The sequence below is a fragment of the Cnephaeus nilssonii genome (genome assembly GCF_951640355.1).
Source record: "Cnephaeus nilssonii genome assembly, chromosome: 6".
In the NCBI taxonomy this organism is placed as follows: Eukaryota; Metazoa; Chordata; class Mammalia; order Chiroptera; family Vespertilionidae; genus Cnephaeus; species Cnephaeus nilssonii.
Window position 1 is genome coordinate 94,537,887 of NC_137077.1, and position 10,218 is coordinate 94,548,104.

A 10,218-nucleotide genomic window follows, 5' to 3' on the forward strand; every position below is an offset into this window, starting at 1 on the left:
ACAGGAGGACAGCTTAAGGGAGCAGTGGGACAACATGAAACAACAATGTTACAGAAGGGGAAGAAAGTGAGCAAGGGATTGAGAATATGCTTGAAGAAATAATGGCAGAAAAATTCTGTAACTCAGTGTTACAGAAGGGGAAGAAAGTGAGCAAGGGATTGAGAATATGCTTGAAGAAATAATGGCAGAAAAATTCCCTAATCTGGTGAAGGAAAAAAATCACACAAGTTCAGGAGGCACAGAGAGTCCCAAGCATGTGCCCTAACTGGGAATCCAACTGGCAACCTTTCATAAACAGGACAATACTCAACCAACTGAGCCACACCGGCCAGGGCAGATTATACATTGTTTATAGTAACAAAAATTAAAATAATTATTCTAAAAATCATGTAAATAATAAGCACCCATGTGGTGAAATATTATACTGTCATTACATGAGGTATACAAAAGATATGGAAAAATATTAAACATCTATTAAGTGAAAAAAGCAAGTTATGAAATACTAGATACATTAAAATCCTATTTTTGTGAAAAATAATTAGCATACATAGAACAAGACTTAAAGAATAGAAGCTAAGATGGCAATATCCTTGACATTGAAAAAATGAACAATATATGTTTCTTCTTTTTCTGTATTTGCTAAATTTTCGTTTATAATTCCGTACTTGGATAATAATAGTGAATTAAGGGCTCAATTAATGTCATGATAAATTGAATCTATTTCAAATGTAAGGCAGAACATGGATATTCTAAAGATATTAGATGGCTAATATGTCTTCATCCAGTTAAAATCATCACTAGAACATGAAAAACAAAAGAATGTAAAATACAGAGATCAGAAAAATGCTTATTACTTTCCAAAGCTTAAAAAGTAAATCAGCATGGAAACATTATATTGGATTAAGGGTATATTCTAAAGAATTCTCACTTTAGCCCTAGCCAGTTTGGCTCAATGGATAGAGCTTCAGTCTGCAAATCGAAGGGTCCAGGGTTTGATTCTAGTCAAGAGCACGAACCTCAGTTGCTGGCTCCCCCCTGGCCCAGGCTCTATTCAGGGCTCCTGCAGGAGGCAACCAATCAATGTGTCTCTCTCACATCGCTGTTTCTCTCTGTCTTTCCCTCTCTCTTCCACTCCCTCTAAAAAAATCAATGGAAAAATAGCCTGGGGTGAGGATTAAAAAAAAAAAAAAAAGAATGCTCACTTTATTCCCAGAAAACATCTCCAAATCAGCTTTTAGACAAACAGTAACAACTACATACTGCAAGGTGAGATAGAAAGGGAAAACAGATTGAAAAAAATGTATTAAAATTTTCCATTAGAATCCACATCTCCCTACTCCCTTCCTGGCCCTCCCCCTGCAGCTTTCCTCCATGTCGGGTGACTCTGGTGATTAGGCTGCTAAGCATTTTACTAGGCTATAGCTTAGTGGAGAGAATGGAGTGTTTTTCAATAAATGTTCCATGTTTAGAAACCATTTAACATATGATGAAAATCCATGCTTATGTTGGGGCTCCTATATTTGCATTCTATATAAAGAGCAAGGAAGATTTGACTCTGATTAGATATATAAGTGCTATTGATTTAAAAAAAAAAAATAGTTGAACAGGATAGATAGATATAGACATATATTAGAAATACCTCTTCAAGCATCTGGGGCTTTTGATGGGATTACAATAAATTTGAGAGCTGACTTTCTTAAAGTACTGAGTCCTCCTATCAATGAACATGGTATATGTCTCCAATTATGTTTTAATGTCTAATAAAGTTTTATACTTTTCCTCAGAGGTTTTGAGCATTATTTGTTAGATTTACTCATGTTTTCCAAATGTTTGTTACCATTGTAAAATGATATTTTAGTATTTTATTTTTTAAATATTTGTTGCTATTATATTAAACTAGTGCCCCGGTGCATGAAATTCCTTCCCCAGGGGGGGAAGGGGTCCCTCAGCCCAGCCTGCACCCTCTCCAATCTGGGACCCCTCAGGATATGTCCGACTGCTGGTTTAGGCCCGATCCTGCAGGACATCCCTCTCACAATCCGGAGTGCCAGAGGGTCTTTCTTTATTTTTATTTATTTAATTTTTTTTTTTAGGGCAAAAGTCTATGATTTTTAATTAAAACTGAAAAACTGTCAGGGACAGGAATGACAGAGGACCCATCCTAGATGGATGGGAGCCTGGGGTTGGGGAGTGGGGAACATTGTTGACATAGTTGTCAGAATTCAAATGGGGTCTGTGGATTGAACCTTAATACCATTTGAATGGAGATTTCCTCACGTGGTCGGGTGGAGAATTGTTATGTAGGAGTGTCTGCTTTTGGGAAATACACAGGGGAGTATCCGGGCATCCTGTCATGTGTAGAGCATGCTCTCAAACAGCTCAGAAAAAGACTGGGGGAAATGGACATGTATGTATATAAATGCACACACTCACACACAGTCTAACCTTGCTATTTCCGACTCCACCTCTGTGCACCTGCCCACTTGCTAAGATCCGTAACTCCAGAATCAAGGCTTGCAGAGCTTCCTCGGCCATTGGGCCATGGCCAGGGCGCAGGAACCCTGCAGACAGGCCCGCGGGCACAGTCCCCGCTGAGGTCCAACAGGTGCCACTGTTTTCTTGTTTCCGCTCCAGTATGTGAACTGGGGTCTGTTTCACAGCGGGTTCCGTTGGGGCTTTGGCATTTCTGTGCTTCCTGGTGGCACCTGGCTGGGTGGGATGGCCAAGCTGGCGCTCCAGGGGCTGCCGGTTCCCTGAGCCCGAGAAGACTGTGTGGTAAAATACGGAGAAAAGATCGCGTCGTAAGCAAGTTCAGGCTGCCCCGTTTCAACCTTAAGGAATCAGCAGCACCATCACATACGGTGTCCTTTCCACGGAAACGCAGAGAGCTGCCCTGAGCACGCACGGTGCTGGCTCACCGGGGCCCACGGACCACAGCGATGGCCACTTGTGGTGACATCGTGAAGTCGTGACGCTGAGGCGATGCCGGGGGTGAGTCTGGCTTCACTTCCAGGCCCACGCCCCACAGTGAAGCCAGCGGTCGGGCACCGACAGGCAGCTCGGGGAGCTGATATAGCCGTGTCGATACCGCCGCAGTTTCTCTATGCACATTTAAACCATCCACGTTCTTCTGGAAGGAAGGGCTTTTTCTCCCACTCTGGACGGCCACCCTCCCCTGGCGGCACCCGAGGACCTGGGGCCTCCCTGGCACCCCAGCCTAGCTGACCCCGCGGGCCACTGCCCTAACAGCTCCGTATCTCTGCAGCCCGCCAACGCCGTCCAGCATGGTGATCTGTCCAGTGTGGTCCGTCCATCTGCACAGCCCCCGAGGCCGCCTGGCCACATGCGCTCGGCCCGCACCTGGCAGTGGGCCCAGTGCGCCTGCACAGAGCTCCCGCCCGGACCAGTCATCTGTCCGGTCGTGACAGCCCTAGTCTATTATTAATACAGATATGCAATTGATTTTAAAATATTGATCAGTGCCCAGCAAACTGCCAACCTCTGTTCATTACTTATATTTTATCTGTAGAATTTTTGTATTTTCTATATACACACTCACATCATCTATGATTTAACTCAGATTTTTCTCCTTTCCAAAGCTTATGCTTATTTCATCTTTTTATTGTATTGATTAGTAACTCTACCACAATATTGAAGAGAGGTGGTAATATTAAACAATTTTGTTTTATTCTCAGTCTCAAAGAAAAGACGTTCAGTGTTTCATTAAGTATATTTCGTTGCAGAGTTCTTATGCAGCAACAGGTTGAGTGTTTTAAATTCTACTTTTGAAGTAGTCTTTGATTATGTCTACATCTCTTTCTCCAACATCAGCATTCTAGCAAGCCTCGTCTAAGCTATTCCCAAACTTTAAATGTTCCAAGGTACTGCCCCAATCTACCACCCCAAAAACTTTGCCATTACCTTAAACTTCCTTGCCCAACACGTAGTTTGCACTGCGCTCTAGTTCCACTGGCCTTTTTTAATTCCCTGAAAGCCCCAGGGTTGACTCCACTTCACCGGAGTTGACTCCCTTCCTTCAGGAGCTCCATTTTCCTCCAACTCACTAATATTGGAAACAGCATGTAGGAAAGCTGGGTGAATGATCTCACCATGCTGTGCTTGCCAGCTCTCCTCATATTTCTTGCTTGGCATCCCACTGTGAGGTTTTTAGTGATGGTTTAGTCCCCTTTCCTTCTTTAGTTGTTATGGTGAATTATTTTGCTGTAATTTTTTTGTTGATGGTTTCACTATTTTGGTTATTATTATTATTATTTTGGCCTTGGGATTGCGTGAGATCAATTTACTCTGGCATCTTGAGTTGTGGCCAAAGCACTCCAATCTCTGCCCCCGTTCTTATACGGCCTCCTTCTCTTCTTTCTGTGTCTAATTTCCCTTCCCTTCTCCCTTATTTAAGGACACTTACACATGTGATTGTATTAGGGCCCACCCAGATAATCCAAGGTGACTTCACCATCACAAGATCCTTAATTAAATCACAACTGCAAAGACTTTTTTCAAAATAAGGTAATTTTCACAGGTTTGAGGCAATCGGGTATGGATATCTTTTAAGGGGGCGGGGGTTACTTTTCAGCCTATCACTATGGACTCACACTTCCTAAAACATAAAAACTTGGCACTCCATCAGGCTTGTTTCTAATATGTAAACAAATGCATTTAACAAGAAATGCTAGACAATTCAACCATGGCCCCTAAGAGTCTAATGTTTTCAACCATGATTCTTCAAGCAGCAATGCCAGCTGTTAGGTGAGTTGCCCTCTGGCCAACCATTTGACATTTCCCTGAAGAGTCTTCTTACATCTACACCATTGATTACCTTCATTTCCTCTAGCACAGCAATTAATGAAAACAATTCATTATAGGAAGTATACAACCTTAAAAAGAAATGTTTTTGAAATGTGTAGCTTGAAAGAACAGAGCAAATCTCAGAGTGAAACATCAATCAGCGGCCTCCTGCATGCTCCCTACTGGGATCGAGCCCACAACCCGGCATGTGCCCTGACCCGGAATACAACCAGCAACCCTTCCTTGCATGGAACCACACCCAGCCTGCTGAGCCACACCTGCCAGGGCCCAAAGTTGACTTTTGAAGACTGCGGTTCAGTGCCTGCAGAAAGGTGCCCAGAGAGCTCTCGTGACAGGTAGCAACGCTGTCCCCAACACAGCCTTCGGCAAGCTGACCCTTCAACAGGGGAGGTGAAGCAGGAGCGCAGGCGCGATGGCACAAGCTGCCACAAGAACGCAGGACAACTTTCCCTAGATGCAGGTGAGGCCCAGAGGCGGCCCCCGTCTCTAGCCCTTCCGGCGCCTTTTTCCTCGAACTGTTTTCTTCAGGAGCTCTTGCCATTTGGCAGACACCGCTATCTCCTTGCCCCCACGAAGCAGGCCTCAACAAATGAGGAAAATAAATTACTGATCAGTTACAGCCCTGGATCAGGTCACGTGAGGAGTAAAGACGGAGACAGACTAGAACCCAACGCTATTCTCCCCGGAGTCTGTGCGGGTGTGCGCTGCCTCCGCCCCGTGCCTCCCGCCCTTGTTCTCTGTTCTGGGTCTCTATGGTCCCTGCTCTAGTGGCCTCCACGGGCGTTGAGATGGAGGAGGATCAGGCAGAGGTGGAGGAGAATGGGGCACTCACAGCTCCGGGGGAGGCTGCGCTTTGTCCGCAGCCAGGTTTCCCGCGGTCCGGCCACGCAGCCTCCGCAGTTCCCTCTGGCGGTGCGGTGTCCCCGCTGCCCTGCAAAGTCGGAGCCGCCAGGCTATCAGGGAGCCTTCAGGATCGACTAGGGTGCGCAATGATCCTATTACAGCCACAATCACTAAGCACCGAGGACTATAGGCCAGACACTGTCCTAAGTGGTCCCTTTGGTGGTTACTTCATTCCGCCCTGGCCACAGCCTTGTGGGGGACGCGCTGTCACTGTGTCCTGCCTACAGGGGAAGTGAGGCCCAGACAGGCCAAGTCCTGAGCCAGTCACAAGGCTGGAGGTGGCCTGGCCAGAGCTCAAAGCCTGCTGCTCTGTCCTCAGGGCGCCTGGCTGTTAAACAGAACAAGGTCTGGGCCACTCTTAGAAAATACTATTCTTACCAAAGGTTAAAATGTAGCAGAGTATTTTGCAGACCAGTTGTAAGCAGGACGGGCTTGAACTGGAGGCAATGCGATAACTGTAGCCTACTGTCAAGAAATCAATGTGTCTGACCAAAGAGTAAAGGCTGAGCCTCCCTTGGGGAGGCAGAGCTTTGGATATGAATCCCTCTCTCCTTTACTTGATGCAAGTAAATAAAATACCTTGTGACAACCACTCTGGATCTTAAATAGAACACCCCAAGTCTTGAACCACGTGAGCCGGGTAACATGGCCACTAGCCACCCCCTGTCCCTAGGGTTGGCCCGAGTTCAAAGGCTGTGATGGGCCCCACAGGTAGCCCCTGTGCTTTGAGAGCTTGCGGTAAAGGGGGACAAGGGACCCTGCTCTGAAGGAGACGGGGTGGTGGACAGGAACAGCAGGGCCCACCACCAGCTCTGACCTGTGGCGAAACCATCTGGGCAAGGGAGCTCCAGAAGAGACCAGGTTTCTGCTCTTCAGGTGCCTGGGCTTGGACATCGATGTTCGTTTCAGAGGGAAATAAATGGCCCCTTTGTTCTCTCTGGACACCAGGAGACCGCCAAGATTTGAAAGAGCCCCTCTTCAGGGTTGGCTCTCACCTGGCAAATGCCCTCTCCTGTATATTCTGTGGCCTTTATCCTGTTTCTGTGTTTGGTGTGCTTCATGGTTTTGAAAACAACAAATCACGCTAAATAGTGGGAGCATTTATTCATAGCCTTTTTAGTGGTGCTTAGCATTCATTCTGTTGCACTTTTACAAGCCCAAATGGGTGTAAATGGTATCTTGTATCTACTGTGGTGATTACCATGGCTTATTTTTACTAGTCCTAAAAATTAAAGGAGCAATGGGAGAAACCCAGCTCTGAAGGCTCCATACCTTTATCCTTCAGTAGTTGGAAGCATTTTAGAGAATAATTATCACTTCCATTACTTTCATAAGGTGGTTTGGATAAAACACTCATCATTAATGTAAATTCAATTTATAATTAAACAAGAGAAGCCATCAATTCCGATTATTTTCAACTACTTACAAAATAAAAGTGGCTCTTTGGCTGAGTTGCTTTTACAGAAGGTGATAATCTTCAGATGAACACCCTCCTTCTATGACCAGTGTGCTCTATGGAGACATGTATGTACATAAATACTCCTGAATGATGAGAATAAGTGATATTTAAATACTGCAATAGAAACTCTAATCCTATATAATAAAAGCCTAATATGCAAATCAACCAAACGGCGGAATGACCGGTCGCTATGATGCGCACTGACCACCAGGGGGCAGACAATCAATGCAGGAGCTGCCCCCAGCCCACAGGCCCAAGGCCAGCCAAGGCAGGTGCCAGCAGGGGGCCCCCCAATCACCCCACAGGTTGCCCACAGATGGGCCCTGATTGCCGGCCAGGCGTAGGGACCCTACCCATGCATGAATTTTGTGCATCGGGCCTCTAGTATTCTATAAAAGACCTGGGTTTTTACTTTAAAGGTAGAGAAAACAATAACATAATATTACTATTAAGAGGGACAAACATTAAAAGAGAAAGTTTAAACCCAGTCAGTATGGCTCAGTGGTTGAGGGTTGACCTTATCTATTTGAGTGTGTAACTTGCCATTAATTCAGATGGAGGTGATGTTTTTAAATGACAATGTGTCATTGTGAAAAGGGAGAGGTTACTTTCATTGCTTTGACCTTGCCTGTAGTGGTAGAAACCTCTACTCCAGTCCTGCATCTCCCTACTGGAATGTGACCTCTGTAGAGCCAGGAATGACAGATTATTTATTTTGAATCCCTAGCAATCTTCATTGTATGCAGTAGGTGCTTAATTGTTAACTGAATGTAGGAAGGCATGAAAACTGTCCCTTTGCAGTTTTATGGCGTACACTTTATTAAATACTTTTTAACCTTTTGCACTCGGATGTCGAGATTAAAATTACTCTTTGAATGTATCAATAATTTGAAATATAAAAAAATCCAAATAAGTAAGTTTGTATGAAAAGAAACTCCAGTTTTTTATTCTACTGCTGCGCTTTGTAAAATCTGGGGTATTTAAAAAATTAAATCTCTAGTAGAATAAAGGAATCGAGAAAAAAGCAAGCGAGTGCAAAGGGTTAAAATTAATACATTTCTGTAAGTATACAAGACTGTGTAAAAAGAAATCTTTATCATGATAAAATTGACGAAGCTTAGTAAGTTAGTTAGTTGATAGCTTAGTCAGTTTTTAAAAATTGGCTCTCAAAAGAAATTAGCTCAGAATCACAGAGGGTGCCATTTTTCTAAATTCTTCGGGAAATGATGGATGATTATATTGTTCTGAGTTAGCAAACCTTTTTTGTAAAAGTTCATATATAGTCAATATAGTCAATATTTTAGGTTTTGTAGGCCAAGAGGAAAAAGTCAGTTACTACTTCATCATGGTGCTTTATAATGCACAGTAAGAGGACTATTTATGGTCTCCATGGCAACTCCTTAACTCTGCTATGATAGCCCAAAGCTTCCAAGGATAATATATAAGTGAACGGGTATGGCTGTGTTCCAATAAAACTTGGTTTATAGACACTGAACATTGACTTTTTAATATATAATTTTCACTTATGCTTAAATATCTTTCTTTTTATTTTTCTCCCAGCTGTTTACAAATGTAAGAAAGCATTCTTAACCTGCAGGCTGTGCAAAAAGAGGTGGTGGGTCAGATGTAGCTGATGGGCCGTTGTTTGCCAACCCTTAAATTATTATTTGTAAGCCAGAGGCTTTTTTTGTCTTCAGTAGGAAATATAATATGCTATCAGAAGATTTTAATCCAAGAAAATTTAATTCAAGAACTTTAAAATGTCTTAATTCATTGATATAGTAAAAGACATGTAGTGTTTCACTAAGGATTAGGAAGGAATAAATCGAAGAAAATATATACCTTATTAATATCTTACATACAAGATCATTTTTAGTTTTTGTGGGTTGTTTTTTTTAACTACAGGTGTTATATGTTATTTTGCCTTGAAATGAAATGTAATGATACAATTTTCTAGTAGAATTATTTTGGCTATATAACTGAGGTTCAGAAAGTTTTTGCTTGATTTTCAGATTGTTTTCTTAGATAATGGATATTGCCCTCAGACTTTATATTGTGGCTTGACTATTTCTGTTAGGAATGAGGACCTCTCATGAGGCAAAAAAAAAAAATGTTTAAAGGCTATAATATTAATAGCAGTAAAATATTGTGATTAGCTGCTTTGTTACATTTTGTAATGGGCAGAGAGTGATTTTTTTGACAGCAGAAATTAGACATTGTTATTTGATGTGGAAAATAAGGAGGTTTGGTATATTATAAAGGCACGCAGGTGAGTTTGGAGATGGCTTCTGTAGGCCAGATAAAGAAAGGCGTGTCCTGATTGGAGAGAAAATAGCCTCTCTTCTGTCAGCAAGACTCGGTTTTTATGGACATTTTTATTTTCAGTGCCCAGTGTTACGTGTTTAAAGAGATCATTTAGATAAGTGCTCATTTATAAAGTTTGATGAAGGAAGAGCAGAAAGCCTTGTCATATCAGCAAGTTGATCATGGCTCAGTATTTGGAAGAACTTTATCATCAATGGTTCAATGATTTGTCAGGTTGCTCAGGCACAACTTGGAGCTACCTGTTCCTGGAAGAATTTCCTTCAGGATTAAACTCCATGAGAAGAGGATTGTCGCTATGAGTATAAGGTGGGGCCAAATGATATCAAGTATAGTTTGAGCTTGTGGTTTCATGGTAGTTACAATGTGGAAGTCTGTAATATATCTTTCCCCATTCTCTATCCAAGTCCTGTTTATTCTTAAAGTTTCAACTCAGATCTTTGGTGAAATCCACCTAACTAGGATTGACCTTTCCCTGCTGTAAAATCAGTAGTCACTGGTGTTTTCTATGCCAATTACTTGGGAACTGTGAGTATTCTTTATCAGTTATATGTCTTTATTTCCTTTGGCTCCATTGACTAGTAGATTGGAAACTGTGAGGAGCCATGGTATCCAATTCCTTCCTTAAGCAGAGCAGAACCATATAATTTTAGGCTGAAAAGGTCACAGAAACGAATCTGTTCCCCACTCCTTCTCCTCTTCCCATGATG